At 52.7% G+C, this 19,445-nt stretch overlaps 1 long non-coding RNA gene across 37 annotated transcripts in view; it reads left to right on the forward strand.

Annotated features, from left to right (window-relative positions):
* Positions 1 to 19,445, forward strand: part of LOC115863234 (uncharacterized) — a 402,728-nt gene that overhangs the window by 78,377 nt on the left and 304,906 nt on the right. The gene's annotated exons all lie outside the window — the stretch shown is intronic.

Below are 19,445 nucleotides of genomic sequence, written 5' to 3' on the forward strand. Positions count from 1 at the left end.
ATCAATGACCCTGTTCCCACCCCTAGGATTAACAAGTGTCACGTGATGTTGCGTGTTTGCTTTGGATCATTGCTTTTGTAGATATTAAAAAAAAACTAGAGATGAGGGCTTCCCTGGTGGCACAGTGGTTGAGAGTCCGCCTGCCGATGCTGGAGATGCGGGTTCGTGCCCCGGTCCGGGAGGATCCCACATGCCGCGGAGCGGCTGGGCCCGTGAGCCATGGCCGCTGAGCCTGCGCGTCCGGAGCCTGTGCTCCGCAACGGGAGAGGCCACAGCAGTGAGTGGCCCGCATACCGCAAAAAAAAAAACACAAAAAAAACAAACAAACTAGAAATAAAATGGACGTTTGTAGGGCCTCTTCTCCCATTCCATTTCCTTCCCTTCACAGAAGTACCACTCTTCTGAACTTGGTCTGTCTGGAGGGCATTCGAGCACCCTTTGGATACTTGAAATTCTTGTGGAAGTGGCGTGATGTAGGGTGTGATGGCTGCAGTTCGCTCCTTTCACCCCTCATTATGTTTGGGTGATGCCGCCGCTGTGGCTGATACTTCATGCCCCTCGTGGTAGACTTTGGGCTGTTTCCAGGTTTCTGCGGCCACAGGCAACACTGGGGTGAGCTTCCCTGCACACATCTCCAGGTACACGCGTAGGTGTCCCCAGGGACGCAGGGCATGGCGTAGGCACACTTTCAGCCTTGCCACAGGTTGCTGCACTGCCGTCCTGAGGCTTCATCTGCTCCCTAGGTAGCACCACCTCCACGTGGCTTTGAGGTTTCCAAGTTGACATTGCGTTTGAATTCAGATAGCATTGGTGTTTTGCATCTTCCTGAGGTTGATAAATGCTTCGATAGCAACACAAATAATGGTGAAAGGGGAAATTAGGGGAAATTCAGGCTCAGGCTAAGCAGACTGTGGTGTGGTGAGTAGGTGAGGAAACACTTACGGACACATCGGGCGTCCTGTGCTCCCAGGTGTCAGGATGCGGGGCATGAAGGGGAGGACTCTTTTCTTGCTGCCTGGAGAAGCCAGTGCTTTCCTGATGCTTCTGTGGTATAATGTTTGAGTCTTGTTCTCAAACGTTCTGTCAAGTGGTCACGTCTGGCACAGTGGGCATAGCAGGGGTCGATGTGTAGGCACTGATGGTACAGTGCTTGGGTATCTGTTACCCTTTGTTGAGTTCCCGCGATGTGCCAAGATGGAACTAATTCTCCCAGCCACCCCGACAGGTGTAAATGCTATCCTAATCTAACGTCACAGGTTTGAACACGCAGGCTCAGATGGGTTCACATACCCAGCGAGTAAGGCTGAAGCTGGGATTCTGACCTTCCCTGGGACCTGACCAGGTTCCCCAGGCTGCCTGCTCCCTGCCCCAGAAATGTCAAAACGCATCGCGGGAAAAGCCAGGACTCTGGTCCCAGATGGACAGAGGGGATCCTGCGGGGGGCCTGGCTCTCTGTGCCTGATGGGAGTGACACTAGCCTGCTCTATTTACAGTCCCTGGTTCTCCCGCGGTGTCTCCGGAAGTCACGACCTGCTGGCCGGCACTTGGGGAGGACAGGAAGTTGTAACCCTGGCTCTGCTGGCTTGCTGGGGGCATGTTGTTCCCGTGGCCACAGGGGAGACGGGGTGGGGCAGGCAGGACATGTGGGAACAAAAAAACCCCTACAGCAGACAATTCAGGTCATATAGTGGACGACTCCTGGATTATTAGGAGATGACTCAAATTTGGGTCAGGAAGCCTGGGCTGCAGGAAGATAATGTGAAATCTTTGGATTTTTCCGGGAGTTCTTGCCTTTTAAAGGATTTTTTTTTTTTCTAAGTTATCAGCCGAGGGATCATGGATTTTGGATTTTCCGAGGCAGGGGTTTATGGGGAATATGGGGGTGTTTGGAGGGGGCGGGTGGGGGGGGAGGGGTGGGAGCTGAGGAAGAGGAAGATGGGGCAGGAATGGGCACATTCCATCCCAGCTTCTTCCGGATTCAGTTTCTTTCCCAGGAACAAGGGGCCGATTCACGTGGCTCCAGCGGCCTCGCCGGCCTGGAGTTGGGCCCGTGCCTGCCAGTGACTAAGGAGGAAATGCCATTTCACTTATCCTGTGGCCCCGCATCCTTCAGGCTCTTGTCTATCTGCATTTTGCGGCTGCTTCATCTTTTTGGCATTTGCCTCTTTCCTTTCTTTTTCTTCTGGGTAATATGCTGAGGCGACGTGGGCTACGACTCCGTGAAACCCAACCAAACTTCCGTCTTCCACACACCGTTGGTCTCGGGCGAGCTGGGCTTCGTGTTTTCAAGGCGGTCTGCAGTTTGGAGAGTTGGTCCGTGTGACTTGTGCGTTGTCAGTCCTGTAGCGTTCCAGGCAGTTCTGAATCCGAGGTGGGACTTCTGGTTAAAAACGTCCAGGTGGAATTTTTAGATGGGAGAGCCGCCACTGTCCGAGGGCCACTGTCACAAGGGGGTGAAGGGCACCACCATCACTGGTGGTGAGAGGAGATGGCAGATCTTCTGGGAGGCGTTCCACCTCTGCCAGTCCCTGCTGGTCTTGGCTTTGAGCCCAGCTGGGGGGTCTGCAGGGCCTCCTGGCTCCCCTGGCACAGCCAGCTGCTCTGTCCTGTGTGCTCTTTTCTCTGATATGCTTCTGCCGCGTGGGTCTGTCTCTGCCAGGAGCCCGGGAGCGTTTCTGGTGGGAGGACAAGGTTTTGGCTCACCTTGTACTCAAAGCCCTTAACGTGGGGCCAGTTCGTGTTTGTGGATGAATGCAGAGCTCTCCAGAGACCCGGTTGGGACTTTTCAGATTTAAAGGGGATGGGATCCTGCAGGCTGCTTTTCCCCTTGTGTACCAGTCAGAGGTTGTAAGTGAATGTCTGCTGTGTTCTCAGGGTTGGTCTGAGAAGGACATGCCTCCCCCTCCCTAAATCAGATGAGACGGCAGGAAACCAGTATAAAAGGGGATTAATAAAATGGTGTGTCTCAGAGTGAGGAAGCCTGCGTTTGCACTGTGGCCTTGTTACTTATGAGCAGGTGACCCTAGACCGGGCAGTTCTCCGAGCCTCAGTTTCCCCAGCTGCAAAATGGGAGCAGTACTACCCTCCCACACTCAGGGGATGGTTTCCTGAGCTGGCGCATGCAGATTTAATATGGGGAGGGAGCTGTCTGGGGAGTGACCCATGGACACTGCTTTTCATTTATGAGCTCAGTGGGCGGGATGGACCTTTCAGAACCGCTGGGAGCTCTGCTGGGGGTCAGTGCTGTCCTTAGGGGGCCTGGTGTGTGGGGGGCGGGTATGGGGGTCCAGGAATGGGGAGGCCTGCATGGTGGAAAGCCGGGCAATGGGCAGCCCCTGCAGAGACACAGGGATTACCCTCTGGGAGGCAGTGACCAGCCATCTGGAGCAGAGGTTGCGGGGAAACTGTTTGGCCAAAGGATTTTGGAACCAGACAGAAACAGGGCCCTCCGAGCTCTTTCGCTTCTAGGATTGTTGTTCTGGGATTGTCCCCGAGGCTGGGACTCACCCTGTGCCTGCAGCTCGAGAGTGAGAGCGGCAGGAGGTTTTTCTAATTGGGGGCGGGGCGGGGGGCACAGAGGCTGTGCTTATGGGGCCAGCCCCGAGGCTCCCGCGCACCATGTCCATCCTCGACCCTGCCTCGAGGCCAGCTCTGCTACATTAGGGCTGGGGGAGCGGTTAGCGGGGTGTGGGTGTCCCCTGGCTGTTTGGGGAGGGCGATGGGGTGATGGGGGTGCTGAGAGGTGTGGAGTGATGAAAACATGCACAACGGGGTGACGCTTCTGAAGCTGGTTTTTCTTCCTTAACACATTTCCTAGCTTTGGAACCTGCTCTGTTGCCTGGGCCTCTCTGAGCTTTGGTGTCCTGATCTGCAGACTGGGGGTAGGGACCTCCGTTTTGTGGGGCAGGTGTGAAATTCTGACCTGAAATGGTCATGCTTGAAGGAGGCCGACAAAGAAGCCTAATAATCCCTTCCTATTTTCTTTTCTTTTCTTTTTTATTTTAATTAATTAATTAATCGGCTGCATTGGGTCTTCGTTGCTGCGCGCGGGCTTTGTCTAGTTGCGGCAAGCGGGGGCTACTCTTCGTTGTGGTGCGCGGTCTTCTCATTGCGGTGGCTTCTCATGTTGCAGAGCACGGGCTCTAGGCGCACGGGCTTCGGTAGTTGCGGCTCGCGGGCTCTGAAGAGCAGGCTCAGTAGCTGTGCCGCACGGGCTTAGTTGCTCCGTGGCATGTGGGATCTTCCCGGACCAGGGCTCGAACCCATGTCCCCTGCACTGGCAGGCGGATTCTTAACCACTGTGCCACCAGGGAAGCCCCCTCCCTAGTTTCTTAGCTGTTCTCTGTCACTGGTAAATCTCTGTTGGACTGATACCCTATGAAGCCCATACCAGTCAGATCAGTGAAATTAAATGGCTCCCTGATGATAGTAATTAGATTAGTAACAAATAATCAGAGCTAACATTCATCTAGTGCTTATTAAGTCCTGGGCAATGCACATCAGGCCTCATCTGTTATATGATTTAATTCCCTCAATCATCCTAGGATTGCAGTGCTATAATTTGCCCCATTTTACAGATGAGAAAAATGGAGGATCAGAGAGGCTGAGTACAGTGTCTGAGGTCACACAGCTGAAAAGTGGCTGCATTGGTATTCCAGCCCCAGCAGTCTGGTTCCAGAGCCTGTGCTGTTAATCACTGTACTAGCTTGCCAGGAGGAGGGAGAGAGACAGAGAGAGAGAGAGAGAGAGAGAGAGAGAGAGAGAGTGTGTGTGTGTGTGTGTGTGTGTGTGTGTGTGTGTGTGGTGGAGGGCATTAGAGATCATTGTAAGGCATTTCTGTGCTAACATATTGGTGGGGGAGACTTGCTTGCAGAAGCTCTGACAAAGACACCACAGTTGAGGATTCTGGAAGGGATGGGGATGTGGGTTTTACTCAGGCTCCCACAGCTTGTCAGTCCCAGTGCCTGCACTGGGAGGGTCTGGGGCAGCACCTGCGGACACCCACCTGCTCCTCTGCCGGCTCTGCACTGTGTGGGATGAGGCGGGGGGCCGACAGGACTCCCGGAACTGCCTGACCTCCCCATCTGGGCTCCATGTCTGCCCAGCTCCTCTCAGGAACTCCTCCCTCTGGTTGACCGCCAGGGTCCTTTGATCTGGACATTGCTTTTTCGGGCAGTGTGTCAGCTGAGTGGATCCACGTGCATCTGTTTCGGGGACGTCCCCCCACCTCCAGGAACACTGCCTCCTGCCTGCTGCGCCCCGGACCCGCACAACAGAGTGGCTGCTGCTCCCGGCTGCCAGGCTTAACCTGCTGGCCTGGCAAAGGCTCTGCAGGGCTGTAGACCATGACCACTGCAGCCGCTGTGAAGTACGGAGCTGGAGCCCCCAGGGAGACGACGGTCCCAAGGAACAGGCTCCTGCGAGCCGGGCGCTGCTTGGGGCCCTGTCTTGTCACGACTACAACCCCTGTGTACTCACTGTCTTACAGACAGGAGACTGAGGCCCAGGGAGGTTAAGCAACTTGCCCAGCGCCAGCCGTGTATCTGCGGGCGTGCTTAGTGCGCCTGTCCTGCTCTGGGAAATCGAGTGTGTCTGTTGTGACCCGGGGTCGGGGCTGCACGGGACCTCCTGGCTCCATCCGGGTCTCAGATTCCTCTTATCTTTCGGCGAAGACAGAAAGTGCGGCTTTCCTTCCCATAAACTGTTTTAACTGAACCTCACCGCAGGTCCCTGGGCGGTGCTGGTTTCAGGATGGATAAAGAATGGGCGCGGCTGGGGCGGGACGTTGGCGGATGGGGAGGGGGCAAGGGTGCAGCCGGCCTTTGGAGGCGACTTGGATTTGAGTGCCCCCGGTTGGGTGAGCCTCGGGCATTTGGCCATCTCTTCACTGCCTCGAGGGGAGAGTCCGTTTCCTCAGATGCCGCCTGCTTTTCAGTTCTGTGACCCCGCAGTTTGAGCGTTTGGAGCTGAGACTCAGCTCGCTGTGCAGAAATCTATACTAAACACATAGACAGTTTAGGAAGAAGGATTGTCTGTTTCACTGAAGGTTATATAATCCTAATAGCTAAAGTTTAGAGCAGTTCCCAGGCGTCTTTACACGTGTCAGCTCATGAAACCCACACAGCTACTCTCTGAGATCGATACTATTATCACCGCTCCCATTTTACAGATGAAGACACTGAGGCTCAGGGGAGTTAAGTAATCTGCCAGAGATCCCTCAGCTAAGTGGCCGAGTGGGGATTTGAACCAAGGGAGAGGCTGCAGAGTCCTGCAGGTGACACTCTGCAGGGTTATAGCACTGCGCTCAGAGAGGGGCATCCAGGCTTCTGGAGCTGACTCTGCCCCATGTTACCGGAGAAGTCGGATTATCCCCATTGTGAGAGACGAGGAAAGACGGCTCCGAGCAGTTAAGGAATTTGCCGGAATTCAACAAGTTGTAAATGGCGGCATTAGGATTGAACCCAGGCGGACTGACTCCAAATACAGGGTCACTCTTATACCCTCTCCTTTCTTCCTAACTCGGAGGCTCAGCTCACGTCGCCTCGTCCAGCCGGCCTTTCCGTGCAGGTGCCTGTGCTCTGCTGTTTTGGAGTGGGTGGTTTCCCCAGCGTCCTCTCCGTCAGACCCGCAGGGTCAAGCACAGTGTCCTCGTTGCTTCTGCTCCCCGGCACCTCCATTCAAGCCAGGATTTCCCCTGCATGTAGGATGATCAGAAAACGTGGTCCATTGAGCTAGGCCCCGTGTGTGCCCTTTGGTGCCGGCAAGCCACGGGGTGTCAAGATGAATCCCGGGCCACGTATGACTGTGGCCACTGCTGCCTCTTTTTTGAAGGTGTTTCCACGGGGCATGGCGGCCTGAGAGACCCCTTCAGGGCACTGCTGCTTGGGTGGGTCCCCTCTGTGCTCTGTGCCAGGTGCTGGCAGATTCTGCCAGGTTCAGGGCCTCATTAAAGCTCTCCAGCCTGGAAGCGTTTCCTTCTGCTCGGCCTAACTCTCTGCCTTGGAAATGGGACCCAGCTGGCCACCGATTCCTTGAAATCACCTCCTCAGCCACTCCAAGCAGAGTGAGCCCCAATAAGGGGGTTAAGCCGCCCACAGTCTTCCCTCTCTTGTCCTGCTCTAACCTTCCTTGCGGGTCCCGCTTCCCAGGCCGTTTTGACCACGTCTCTGCTCTCCCTGGACCTTCTCCCGAGCCTCCAGCGTCTGCGTCCTCTCCTGCCCTCTGCCTGTCTGGGGGGCCCGTCACCACCAGATCCCTAGTCCTGGGGCAGCATAGGAGTTAGCCGCATCTTTGCTCAAAGATAACAGAGGACTCAGCCACAAAGACTAACAGCCCAATTTAAAAATGAGCAAAGGACTTGAATAGACATTTCTCCAGAGAAGATATGCAGGTGGGCAGCAAACACATGAAAAGATGGAAATAAAAAATTAAGAAGGTATCCCTTCTTAATACCTACTAGGATGGCTTTAATAAACAACGGCAACAGCAACAAACGAGTGTTGGCGAGGATTCGGAGAAATTGGAATCCTTGTGAGTTGCTGGTGGGAATGTAGAAGTGCTCAGCCATTGTGGAAGACAGTTAAGTGAAATATAGAATTACCGTATGGCCCAGCAATTCCACTCTTAGGTATTACTCAGGAGAGTTGAAAACATATGCCCACGCAAACACTGTACCTGAATGTTTATAGCAGCACTGCTCACAACAGAAGGTGGAAACAACCCAAATGTCCATCAATGGATGAAATGAATGGATAAACAAAATGCGGTGTGTGTGCATGTATATATCTATATATACATGCACACACACAGTGGAATATATATATAATGGAGTATAGTGGAATATATGTTCCATTACCTATCTATAGACACACGTACACACACACAATTAAATATTATTCAGCCATAAGAAGGAGTGAGGTAGTAACGCATGCTACAACACGGATGAACCTGGGAAACATTATGCTAGGTAAGAGAAGCCAGACGCAAAGGGTCACGTACTCTCCGATTCCACTTATATGAAAATATCCAGAATAAATCCATAAAGACAGAATGCAGATGGTGGTTGCTTGGGGTGGGAGGCGATGGGGGGTAACTTAGTGGGTATGAGGTTTTATTCTGCGGTGATGAAAACGTTTTGGAACTAGAGGTGATGATTGCACGACATTGTAAATGCACTAAACACCGCTGAATTGTATATTTTAAAATGATTCATTTTATTTTATGTGAGTTTCACCTCAGTTAAAACAAACAAATATGGTGGCATTGCAGGTCCCCTTAGGTAAAAAGAGGAAATGATGGGCCCTTGATTCACGCCAAATACTGTGTCTGACACCTGATCCCACTGAATTCTATAGAGAAGGGACAGGCCCCTTTATAACCATTTTGCAGATGAGAAAGTAGAGCTTCAGCTAGGGCACTCAGTTTATAGTGGCCCAGACACAAGTGGACCAGGCTTTTGTGTCGTGTTGTTTGTTTTAGATTCTAAGCCCCATGGGACGGGCTGCACTGAGCCCGAGGAGCTCAGTTCTAGGTCCATTTGTGAGATGTCTGCCCTTTGCTTCCCACGTAGCCAGGTCCCTTGAGGTCCAGCCTGCTCTGGCCACCTGCCTACAGGGATCATTTTCTAACGTGGACTCCTCACATCCCTTACAGGGAGGCAAAGATTTGTAGCTGAAAGAAGACGGAAGACGAGGGTTTGAGTCATGGTTCTACTGTGTGATCCTGGTTGATTCTCTTAAACCCTCAGTTTCCCTAAATGTGCAATGGGAGAGAATGAGAACACCTACCTCATGTCCTTCCTGGGTCATCTGTGCAGGGCAGGTCCATGCTGGCGCTCGACAATGATTTGTTGCACAAACAATTCAATGATGAGCAGTAGGCAGTCAGGGACCTCAATTGTGGGCTTGGTCCAGGAGTTAGACTTACAGTTATCCTTTGCATGCACTCAGCCCAGGACTGAACGCACAGTAGGTCGTCAGGAAATAGTTGTGAATTGATTTGTCGGTACAGGCGTACATCGTTCTATTGCTCTTTGTAGATATCGCGTCTTTTACAAATTGAAAGTTTGAGGCAACCCTGCGTGGAGCAAGTCTATCGGCGCCATTTTTCCAACAGCGTTTGCTCACTTCGTGTCTCTGTGTCACATTTTGGTAATTCTTGCAATATTTCAAACTTTTTCATTGCTGTTATATTTGTTATGATGATCTGTGATCTTTGGATGATTACAACTGTAATTTTTTGGTTTTCTTTTGTATTTTTTTTTTTTTTCGGTACGCGGGCCTCTCACTGCTGTGGCCTCTCCCATTGCGGAGCACAGGCTCTGGACGTGCAGGCTCAGCAGCCATGGCTCACGGGCCCAGCTTCTCTGGGGCATGTGGGATCTTCCCGGACCGGGGCACGAACCCATGTCCCCTGCATCGGCAGGCGGACTCCCAACCACTGCGCCACCAGGGAAGCCCTTCTTTTGTATTTTTAAATTAAGGTATGTACATCGTTTTTTTTTTTTTTTTTTTTTAGAGATAACGCTGTTGCATGCTTAACAGACTACACTATGGTGTAAACGTAACTTTTGTGTGCACTGGGAAACCAAAAAAATTCGTGCGCCCCTCTTTATTGCCGTATCTCTTTATTGCCGTATCGCTTTATTGCCGTGGTCTGGAACCAAACCTGTAGTATCTCCGAGGCATGCTTGTATTTATTCATAACCGAGCTGCAGACGGGCGATTTCGTCCTGGTCTCTGGATTTTGGCTGCGTTTTCTTCCATAGCAGGAGTTACTGCAGGGAGATGGAATGGAGGAAGATCGAAGTGCCCTGCTTTAGTCCCCACTCACCCCGACGAGGACAGAAGCAGGACTGGCATTCCTGGTGGGCGTCGTCGGGCTGTCTCTTGAAGCTTCCCTTATAACGGTGGGAGACCTACATTTCTTCTGCCCTGATTCCATCACACTTTTAGGAGCAAGGAGCTTGACATGGAGGCAGTGTCAGTGCCTCTCCACGCACAAGTCAGGGGAGCGTGAGTGTCATCCTGGTTCTCACAGCAGGATGGATCGCATTTGTTCTTGCCAGCTGAGGCCGCCCAGAGGCCCTGCGTGTTACTGGGGGTGGCTGACCCTCAGTCATGTGACCTTGCAAGGCCACACGTGTTGGAGTCTTAGTTTTCACATCTGCCACATGAGGAACGGGGGTGAGGCTTAGAGGATCTCTCAAGTCCCTTTTGGCCCCAAAGTTCATCATGATTCTGGCCGTCTACAGTGGGCGTGTTCCATAGCCCCATCTTCTGTCTCTCTTTCCCTTTTCTGCCTGTACGCACCGTCTGCTATCCACCCACCCACCCACTTTTACTAAGCAGCCCCCCTGGACCTGGCATAATGCCAAGTCCTGAAGCTACAGAGGAGATTAAAACTGGGTCCCTGGCCTTACACGCTCACAGGCATGAGTGGGACAGAGAAGCTGGCCTAAAAGAGGACAAGCAAATGTAATGAGTGCTGTGGTCCAGAAAGGCACAGCCCTGCTCTGGTAGCAACAGAGGAGGCCAGCAGCCTCTTCTTGAGATCCTTTCCAAGGACTGTGCCTCCTTCTGCCACAGCTTCAGGACAGGCTGGTCTCGATGTGGGGGAGCAGTGTCGGTGATGACCTCAAGTGGCCCCCTCTGGCCACAGGAATCTGTGATGTGGAATTCTCAATTGCCGGCTTTGCTGGAGAAGAGGGAGAGGAAGAAAGAAGGAAGAAAGAGGGGCCGGTCGGCCCTCCTGTGCATTTCTGTTTGCGGTCCCAGCCCTCCATTTCCTGGGGCTACGTGTAGGAGGTGCGGTGGCTTTGCCGCCCCAGGACGGCCATGTGTTGGCAGCTCCCTCCCCAAGCAGTAGTGGCGGCCGGGCCCCGGACAGACCTCCTGTCTGTCCCGTGTGTCAGCATCCTGTGGCGAAGGGCAGAGTGGAGCCTGTGTTTCCCACAGCCCAGCCACCCCTCAGAGTGATCCTGAGGGTGCAGGGACTCCGAGGGTGACGCCGGCATTTACCCCTCAACCCCGTCCCCCTCAAGGGAGAGTGCGGACAAGGCAGCTTTTCTAATAAGCAGCCTCTGCTTGCCGGGTAGGAGATGAAAGACTATGTGTGAGGGTGGGTAATTTAGGGCTTTCCTGATGAAAGCAGCTGACATTTGTTTGGACCTCATGCTCACTGCAACCCTGCCTTTCATCTCTGCTATCAAAGCCCAGCTTATATTTGGCCTGCATCCGGGGTGGGCAGTGCCACTGGAGTTGAATTGGGCCAATAGTAAAGCATAAAGGAAACGGCAGAGTGACCCTTGCCGGCTACGGATGGTTTAGTGGAGGCCGCAGGGCAAGTTTGACTCTCCTGGTGGAGCAACAGGGGGGTTGCCGTCGGTAGCAGCTTGTGTATGGCTGTTCCCAGCGGGACCGTGGAAAGAGCGTGCCCTTTGGAGTTGGGTAGGGCTGGCTGGATTTGAATGCTGGTTTCTCCACTTACTCACTGAGTGAACCTAGGAGGTTTGTCCTCTCTGATCCGTGTCAGTGGGATAATATTACCACCAACTGTAGTGGTCTTTACAGTTCACCGTATGCGCCGTCTGAAGCCCAGGAGACTCTCAGAAGTGTTCATTGGCTTCTACCCTAATTGATGAACTTGACCCATTGTGGTCTAGGCATTAGAGGACTGGAACTGGGACTTGCATTTTTCACTGTATTCTCCACACAGCGCCCGCCACGTCGTAGGTCCCTGTAAGTGACTGGCAGATGGCTCGATGAAGAAAGGAGTCTTTGCGTATGCCACCTGTACAACTCTTCTGGCTTTGCAGAGAAAGAGAGAGAGGGAAGGAAGGAGGGAGACAGAGAAGGGGAGAGAGAGAGAGAGAGAGAGAGTGTGTGTGTGTGTGTGTGTGTGTGTGTAAACCAACCAAGAGTTAGGCCATGTAATTTGAGTCTCTGAAACACGCCAGGTTGTGTATCTTTCCCATGTCCATTCCTGATGTAAGGAGCAAATGCTTAAGACTTGATTCATTCATAAAACCTATGCTGTTGGGGCTTCCCTGGTGGTGCAGTGGTTGAGAGTCCACTTGCCGATGCAGGGGACGCGGGTTCGTGCCCCGGTCCGGGAGGATCCCACATGCCGCGGAGCGGCTGGGCCCCTGAGCCATGGCTGCTGAGCCTGCATGTCCGGAGCCTGTGCTCCACAACGGGAGAGGCCGCAACAGTGAGAGGCCCGCGTACCGCAAAAACAAAAAACAAAAAACAAAAAAAACAAACCTGTGCTGTAGTTCCATCTAATCACCCATGAGATAAGTTGAATCCCCAGTTGTAGTAACCTGGCTTCCTGTCTGTCCCATCAGCCCTTGATTACCTCCACTGACGGGGTACTCACTGCCCCTGAAAGATGGTGCTGACAGTTCCAGTGGTCCTCCCTCTCCCAGGGCGTGGGTGCTCTGTCCTAGCTCTCTGGGTTCTGATCCTTGGGGCCCTCTGATGCAACAGACCTCTCACAGACAGCTTTTAAGTTGATGAAGGCAGATGCCATGTCCTTTCTGAATCTTCTCCTCCAATGGGTTAACCACCTGCCTAGCTGGGTGGCACGAGTTATGAGTTATACCACTTGACCTTGAGCCTCTGTTCACCCAGCTCTTGAGCACTATTTAAGGATGAAGCTAAATGGCATCATCTACATCCAGCACACAGGATGTACTGGCTGCCCCTTTTCAGTCCACTGAGGAGCAGAAAGGTCCCTGAGGTCCTCTTTTTTTTTTTTTTTTTTTTTTGCGGTACGCGGGCCTCTCACTGTTGTGGCCTCTTCCATTGCGGAGCACAGGCTCCGGATGCACAGGCTCAGCGGCCATGGCTCACGGGCCCAGCCGCTCTGCGGCATGTGGGATCTTCCCGGACCGGGGCACGAACCCGTGTCCCCCTCATCGGCAGGCGGACTCTCAACCACTGCGCCACCAGGGAAGCCCCTTGAGTTCCTCTTTGATGCTGATGATTTCAGGAAATAGAGGGAGAGGTGACTTCTTCTATCACATGGAAGGGAATCAGGTAGCAAAAGCCATTCCCTCTTCTTAACTCTCTAGTCTGGAAAGTTACTTATTTAGTGACACTGTCAGTTTGTCTGGATTCCAGGAGGTGGCCCTTGGAGACTGAGTGCTTCTCCCTCCTTTTGTGAAATTGTCTGAGGGGGGCCTTCCTGTCACCGCTCAGGCTCAGTTAGAGACTGTGGCACAGGGCAGTGGAAAGGACACTAAACTGAGAGCCTGAAGATTGGATGCGTTGTCGCTGCTCCGCCTGGAAGAGCCTCTTTTCAGGGTTTTCACCCTCTCCGAGCCTTACCTCTTTAAGGTGTGGGTCAGCCTTTCCAGGCCCAGCAGTGTGGGTGCCCCAGGAGTCTCTAGGAAGGTCAGAAGGTGGGAAGAAAGCCCACAAGGCCTCACCTAGAAGCTCACCATCCCGTTTTCTGGTTTCTCTCCCCTTTCCTCCTGCACTGCCTTGCATGCCAGCAGTTTTTTTTGGGGGGGTGGGGGGTGTCTCTGACTCTCAGGCCATCTGCCAGAAGCTTCCGCAGGCCGGGAGCATTCTCTGGCCAGTCCCCGCACAGGAAGGAGCATCTCTAGACGGGGTTAGATCCAAACCCCTTGGCCTGACACGTCTGCCCTTAACTCTGAACCCAGCCTCAACTCTTGCCCCCCCCCCCCCCACCTACTAGCATTCACGCTCCGGCCACACAGAAGTTGAGGTGTCGTCCCTATCTGTGCTCCTGCAGACAGATTGCCCAGGGAAGCAGAAGTCATCATAACATGAAACTGTGCGCTCATAAACTCACCGCTCATGTCCGTCCCACCCACCCACATCTGAAGATAATCAGTCATTTGCTGATTGCCAGACATTGTAAACATCTGTCAGTCCAGGGCAAGGGTAGCAGCATCTCTTAACTGACCTCCATGTGGCTCCCTTGCTGCCCATTCCCTTTGCACAGCAAACTGAGTGAGACCCCAGGCTCACTGAAGGCTCGGGGCTGGTAGGCTACTCACAAGCCCAATTTCCCCTATTCAAAGCTTTGTTCTGCCCCACCAGCTGTGTGACCTTGGGCAAGTTAAATAACTCCTCTGTGCTTGTATGCTTTATCTGTAAAATCAGACTAATGCTAGTACCTACCTTCCAGGGTGATTATGGCATTCAGCGAGTTAATACACGTGAAGGCTTAGAACAGTGTTTCTTTAACACCCGTGAAATGTCAGCTATTGATCCTGGTGTGCCGGCAAGGCTTTACCACCCCTTGATTCCTGCGCTGGCCAAAAGTGAGTTGTGTTGGTAACTGCATATTACATAAACTGATGAGAATTGAGCTGTTGCATGAATACTAAGTTTAGTACTTTGGAAGGCACGGAAAAGGTTGATTTGCTCGAAAGTTGTCACCAAATCACTTAGAGGCAAAACAGCTGTAAAAAATAGGAAGAAAATATTGTAAAACTCTAAGGAAGCTGTATTCCATATGTTTTGCAGATGAGTCACTTTTGCACTACTTTAAAGAAATGGAAATCAGAAATTGTAGAATTGTGAGTATGTATTTCTAAAGAAAGACCATCTGCACCTCGAAAGACCCTGCCTTTCGATCGGCTCATCCATGTGCAGCTGATAAAATATCTAAGGGTCCGTCCTGTTTATGGTTGCCCACTTGTTCGGTGACATGGCACTGGGAGAGTCGGGTGACAGGGCTCGTTCTATCCAGAGCGGATCCACTGCCAGAAATGGCACGTCTTGCCCAGACTGCAGGGTTTTCCTGATGCAGAAGGTGCTGTGGGCGAGCTGCTTGAATCACGTGCCCTTCCTGCTATGTGCCAGGCACTGATCCAGTGTCTGATATACCAGGGGTGACACAGGGAGCTTCTAGCAAAGTGGACGCAAGTCCCGGCCCTCATGGGACCGCACGATGGGTGGGGGAGGGGGGAACTGTAGATGGAACTGAAGAGTAAATATCAGGTACTTGACCTCAGCCATAAGCTCTAAGGAAAGAGAAGCAGGAAGACTTGAGTCCTGCCCTTGCGAAGGCCTCGGGGAGCCCGGCAGAATCAGACCGCCTAACAGTGGAGGAGAGAAAGGGACGATGTTGACCCTCTAGGCAAAATAAGAGAGTGATTGAAAAATCCAAAAGACTAAGAGAGGCCTGGGAACATTAACAGAGTCCGCAAAGGTCTTTTGCAAACGATCCTTTTAATCATGAGGGATGAAGGAATTTTGTATTTTGTGAGAAAACATGTGCTAAAATAGCCTTGGGGTCAGATTCATTCATTTTTTTTTATAAATTGAAGTATAGTTGATTTGATTCATTGTTTTGGTGGCCTGACACTCAGAGCAGAGTTTAAAATGACAACTTCAAGTTTAAGTATAAGACAGACGAAGCTTATTTTATATTTAGAATTAAGTTACCAACGATATATTATACGCTTATAATGTATAAAGGATAAATTAACTTATGAATATAGAATAGTTTACATTTATAACTGTTTCCTTTTTCAAGATAAAGTCGTCCCCCTAAACAGGCTATAAGACAAGCGACATGAGTGGCCCAAGATCACAGCCAAATGAGAGGTAGAGCCGGGAATCCGAAGCAGATGGTGGGCAGTTTGTGTTTTCGAGATAAAGTCCCCCCCCCATGACACACACATGCCCTAAATATCTGGACCTTATTTTAAGTGGCTTCACCTCAAGTGGCTTTATTCTGGGTCCTCTTCTCCACTCGGTCCCAGGTCCCCAGGTCTTTGCTTCCTCTGCTCCCTCTTCCCTGCCTGCTCTGCACCTCTCAGCCTCCTTCTTCCCCCATCGCTGCATTCATCAGAGACCCCCCTATGTGTCTGGCTCATGTGCAGAGGAGAACCCCTGGACACCCGTGTCCCCCGGGCCCAGCGCTGTCCACCAGAGGGACAGGGCGGCAGGCTGGCCCTCCCTCTCCCTTCACTTCTGGACCGACCTGGGGAAAACAGGATTGGTGCGGATTCCTAGAATGAATGGAGAAGGCGGTTTGGAGATTCTGGTGAAGCTGTCCCCCGGTGCAGCTGGCAGTGTGATTTCCGTGTATTCGCCACTCTCCCGAGTGTGCAGGCCCCAGAGGAGTCATGGGGGTCCCAGAGCTGGGACACATGAGTGGCCGCCTTCCCAATCCTTCAGTTTCCCTGCAGTGCGGAGAGCACCTCACGTGTGTTTTGGGCAGCGTTTTGTAGCCTGCAAAGAACATTTCCTCCCCCTGTCTTGTTTATGCCCACGTGCTGATCAGGCCACTGAAGAGGGCTGGGACGGTGACGGGATTCTCCAAAGGTCACAGTGGGGTGAGGGCAGAGCCAGGAGTCAGAAGCAGGTGGTGGTGGTCGCCCTCATCATCGCAGTAATGATGCCTTAAAGGACCGTCTTATTGGGCTTCCCTGGTGGCGCAAGTGGTTGGGAGTCCACCTGCCGATGCAGGGGACGTGGGTTCGTGCCCTGGTCCGGGAAGATCCCACATGCCGCGGAGTGGCTGGGCCCGTGAGCCATGGCCGCTGGGCCTGCGCGTCCGGAGCCTGTGCTCCGCAACGGGAGAGGCCACAGCAGTGAGACGCCTGCGTACCGCAAAAAAAAAAAAAAAAAAAAAGGTCTTATTAACGCTCCACAGTAACTCTGGAAGGCAGGTGGGCCTTTTGGGCGTCTTTCGCAGCGGGGGCAGCTGAGGCGGGGCAGGTGGAAACGGGACGAGAGGCCCAGGAGTTGCGTCCAAACATGTGCCCTTGCCGTCCGGTGTTCAGATTGGGGCTGCCTGGTACCGGGTATCAGACAAGCGCGAGGAGGACGACCCTGGCGAGGCCTCATAACGTGTTCCTCGTCTGCACGTGCTTGCCGCCAGCCCAGTTGGGAGTCCCCGACCCTTTCTGCATGGTGGGGTCTGTGAAGGCAGACCTCGACCCTACGGCACCCCAGTTTCTCAGGAGCTGCTTACAGCCCAGGAAGAGCCATGCGACCTGCAACTTTTGGGGAAAAGGGCTATTTTGTCTTCTGCCGTGGGCACTGGGGAAGAGGAGACTAAACACTGGAGACCGCTCCCAACCCGCCGGCACTTTGAGGAGAGAGGAGGAGGCCGGCTGGAAGGTGAGGCCGGAGGCCTGGGAAGTGTCGGGCTCCCCGGCCTGGTGCTTCCCTGTGTTGTGTAATCGGCTGTCTCTTCAGCACATCCCTGCGTCGGGCTTCGCAAGTCCAGATTGAACATTACATAAACAGTGGCTGCTTTATAAATATTTAACTCCCACTGCTTAGGAGCGGCTCGGGGCAGGAGACACAATAAGAGCTCCTGGCTGGCTGTTGTGTTGTCCCTGTTCAGTGGCATCGGATTGGGCGGATCAGAGTTTTTTGTGGGGCAGGGGACAGCAGCCCTTCTGACAGCCTTTTGGCCACATGAATTGCAGATAGGGGCCGTCTTCTCTCTCTCTTGGGTGGGAGGGTGTGTGTGGGGACTTGTCCAGACCCAGCACGCTGTACTCAGGGGCCACCGGCTAACAGCCGCCACTGTTCCTTACAGTGGCCGGAACCCGTCATTGGTGGTGATGTTATTGTCATTCCTTCGTATGACAGCAAAACTTTTCCTTTCTTTTCTTCTTTTTTTTTTAGTAACAGCTTTATTGAGATGCAATTCACATACCCTACGAGTCACGCATTTAAAGTGTACAATTCAGTGGTTTCCCGTATATTCATGGAGTTGGGCAACCGTCACTACAAACCATTTTAGAACATATTATCATCCCAGAAAGAAATCTTGTATCTATTAGCAGTCACCCCCGAGTTCCCCAACCCTAGGAAACCACCCGTCTACTTTCTGTTTCCATGGATTTGTCCATTCTGGACGTTTCATACACATGGACTCAAACTACACAGTGGTGTTCTGTAACTAGCTTGTTTCGTTTAGCACAGCGTTCCCAAGATTCATCCTTGGAAGCAGTAGCATGTATCGATACTAAATTCCTTTTCATGGCTGAACAATATTGCATTGTATGGACAGACCACGTTTTGCTTATTCTCGTCTGTTGTCGGACATGTGCAGACAACAGAACTCTTTAGTTGCAAAAAAATCAAGATGCGGCCGATTCAGAATCATGAGATGAAGCCAGAACTCATTCACAAATGAGGCTCCCTGCCATTCTGGAAAAGGCTTAGGAAGTTCACTTGAGGTGGAGGTTAAAAAGTGTCCAGCTGACGAGCCACTCGGCTTTTATTTAGCACTCACTGCATGCCAGGCCTACAGTCAAAGCCCATCTGGTAATTCGTCGGAAATATCTGACCCTATAATCTCTTGGACAGATCTCCACACGTCTCATAGGCCATCCCGCTAGATTTTTGCGGGCGGGAGAGTGGGAGAACGAGGTTGTTTTCTCGGCCCGTTTCATCTGATTTCACGTGCTGACCCTCTTTAGGAGGCAGGAGCAGAGAAGAGAGCTGACTTTCCAAAGCAGCCTTCTTGTCTCACTCCCTCCAGGCGTGCGTCTCCGTCCAGCTCTCTTGTCCCAGGGCTGTGCTCACCCTCGGTGTCTATCAGAATCCCAGATGTTTCCACATTCCCTCGAGAGGCTGATTCAGCCCAGGCCCAGCCTCTGGCTTAGGCAGCCCAACTCTGCAGGAAATGTTAAAAAAAAACGGGGCCTGTTATCATTCCTGGTCATCTCGCAGTCATTTAATTATGACGAATTGTAATGGATGCTGTGGGTGTCCTGCCTGGGCCCCCTTTACCAGGCCGGCACACTCACCCCCCAGCTGTTAAAGGTCACGGTCTGGTGTCCCCTTCTCTGGAGATTCGCTGCCTCATCCAGGAAGTTGCTCGCCCCCCCGGCCCCAGCCCCTGCTGACTCAGGGGTACAAAAGGCTGACCCCCTTGCTTCAGTGTGAGGTGAACTCCGTTGTACCATTTACGCACCAGAGCTCCCCGTGGGATCAGGCTGAGGCTGGGGGCCAGCTGAGGAGACCGCATCCTCACTGAGCCCCCCCGTCCCCTGCCCTTCCCGCGTCCCTCGCTCCCTTTCTCCCGAGCACACTCCCCCGTGAGCTCACACACAGGAATTTCCATCTCAGGATCTGTTTCTGGGGAGTGCAGCCTAAGACACTACCTCGTGACAAAGTCCCTCCCAGGGTCCCCTCAGAGGACGTTTCGTCTTGGAGAGTCTCTGCCTGAGCTTCCTGGCTTGGCTCCCTGAGTGTTTGGTTTTGTTGGTTTGGGTTTCAAAGTCTTTTCAGGCTAATCGGACCCTCGGAAAGGTCTGCACTGAATCATAGTCCTGGCGTGGTTCCCCTCCTCCCTCCCCTCCCTCTCTATTTCCTTTCTTTCCCTCCCCCCTTTCATTCCCCACGAGCATCCTTTCCTGTGTCCACAACGACCTCAGCAGAAAGGAAGAAAAAAGAAACACTTGAGAAGGCACACGGGCAGCTAACTAGCCTTGG

This window comes from Globicephala melas, chromosome 17 (genome assembly GCF_963455315.2).
Source record: "Globicephala melas chromosome 17, mGloMel1.2, whole genome shotgun sequence".
Classification (NCBI taxonomy): domain Eukaryota; kingdom Metazoa; phylum Chordata; class Mammalia; order Artiodactyla; family Delphinidae; genus Globicephala; species Globicephala melas.